This window comes from Nyctereutes procyonoides, unplaced genomic scaffold, assembly GCF_905146905.1.
Source record: "Nyctereutes procyonoides isolate TBG_1078 unplaced genomic scaffold, NYPRO_anot_genome, whole genome shotgun sequence".
Classification (NCBI taxonomy): Eukaryota; Metazoa; Chordata; class Mammalia; order Carnivora; family Canidae; genus Nyctereutes; species Nyctereutes procyonoides.
Genome location: NW_026575144.1, coordinates 6482282 through 6484703, shown reverse-complemented (window position 1 = coordinate 6484703; position 2422 = coordinate 6482282).

Below are 2422 nucleotides of genomic sequence, written 5' to 3'. Positions count from 1 at the left end.
CCTGACTCCTACCCATAAGCCTTGCTCAAGGGCTGCCCTTTCTGGTTCAAATGATGAAGCTCTACCTTCCCAGTGACAATCACAGGATGTTGAAACTGAAAGCATCTGTACCATCACCTATTCCAAACCTCTCCTTCATAACAGAGGACAGTGGTATCCAGAGAGATTAAGTAAATTGTCTGAAATCACCAAATTGGTTCCTGGCAGAGCCCATAATTTCCAACTCTCAAACCAAAGGCATTCCCAGTCTTTCCTTCATCTAACCCCCAACCATTCTAAAATAAAACCTTCAGCAAATTTGCAAGTGTTCTCAGAAATGCAACCAAAACAATCACAACTACACTCTACCAATATCTAGAAGGTCTCATTTATTAAAGTAAAATAAAAATATAATTTACCTAAGATTAGAGACTCTGGTCACAAGGAAAACAATAACAAAAAACACAGTACAGCCAATATGTAACAGAACCATGCTGAGAAAAGTTTAAGAATGAATCACAAGATTATCCTAAGTTTGGTTATTAAGGAAGGACACGTGATAGCCATGTCTTTTCGGTGTTTCCTGTGGATGTGTCAGCACTAGTTTCTATTAGGTAAATCTTTTGTTTAGTGCTTTTAACAATTTATAGTATTTTCTCTATATTTTGTACATGAATAAACTGAAACTTGGCAAAGTTGCATATTTTCTCAGTCCTGAGAAATGTTTGAAGTCCCAGCTCTACCACTTGTTGGACTCCAGGACCCAGTCTTTTAATCACCCTAAAATGACATTCCTCCTCGTAAAAGAATATGGAAAATCATGTTTCACAGCAAGCAAAAGGACTTCTGCCTGTAATATCTCTATCAAAAAACATTAATTCTGAAAATGAAAATACCTAAAGAACATTTCCAAAATATTTTTACATGTAGTATCCCATATGATCTTCAAATTTATAGCTATGCATTGCAGGTTTATAAACAATATGTTTTCTCCCCACTTTCTGCCCATTTTCTCCCTTTTTCATGCTCATGTTTCTTCAAAGATAATTTTCAGCATGGTGAGAAATAGAATGAAACATGACTTTAAATGGACTGCATTCAGCTCCTTTTTTGTGTTTTCACAGAGCTTAGGTGGAAAATGGCTTGTATACACTTGGAACATATAGTAGGACAAGAACAGTGTCCAATGACTGTCCATATTTCACAGCTAGAGACTCAAAGTGACTAAGACACTTGCCCAAATTACCACTGTTAGGGTACAGCTAAGGTGAAGACCCTAGACTTTTACCTCCTGACACTACATACATACTTCTAGAGATATCTTTTTTCTCCATTATACAGACATCCTAAATAAGCAATAAAGTATAGCTAGCACTCACTACCAGTGGTAGTAAAGAGGAAGGTATTAAAAATGTATAAGATATTCAATACAGATATAAGATGGGTAAATTGAGGAGAGAGAGAGAGAAAGATTACAAGGAAAACAAAGTCAGTGAGGAGAAGACAGAATGAGAATACTGCAGGTGATGTCTGTGATAGCCAGGCTAGGGATGCATCAAGAGTGCAGCTTTATCAAGTTAATCAATAAAAGCAGGAAGCCAGTCTAAGTGATTCACTATTTAAATCTTCACATCCAATCTTAGAAATTTGAGTAGATGGATATTAGAGGATATCAAAGAATTATTTTTTATACAAAATGTTTAAAAAATACTTTAAGTCCTTACCTATTATATATGTAATATTTATGGATGAAATAATATGATGCTTAAGGGTTGTTTTAAAGTACTCCTTGATCAATAAATGTGTGATGAGAGAGACAAATGAACTAAGAATGGCAATGAATTGACAACTCACAAGCTGGATGAAGGGTAAGAGGGAAGTTCACAGCAACACAGGCCTACCTCAAAAAACAAGAGAAATCTCAATTTAAGTTTATAATTACAGGAACTGAAAGAACAAACAGAACCTAGAGTAAGTAGAAGGATGGAAATAATAAAGATCAGAGTGGAAATGAAATAGAGACTAAAAAGACAATAGAAAAGATGAAACCAAGAGCTGGTGAGTTTCTTTTTTTTAAGATTTTATTTATTTATTCATGAGAGAAAGAGACAGAGACAGACAGCGACAGAGAGAGAGGCAGAAACACAGGCAGAGGGAGAAGCAGGCTCCATGCAGGGAGCCCAAATGGGATTCGATCCCGGGACTCCAGGATCAACCCTGGGTGGAAGGCAGGCGCTAAACTGCTGAGCCACCCAGGGATCCCCTAGTTTTTAAACAAAATTAACAAACCTTTAGCCAGACTCATCTAGAAAAATAGGGCTAGTCCAAATAAAATCAGAAATGAAAGAGGACAAGTTGCAACTGATACCATAGAAACACAAATCATAAGAAACTATGAACAACTGTGCACCAACAATTTGCACAACCGATAAAAATAAAGTCC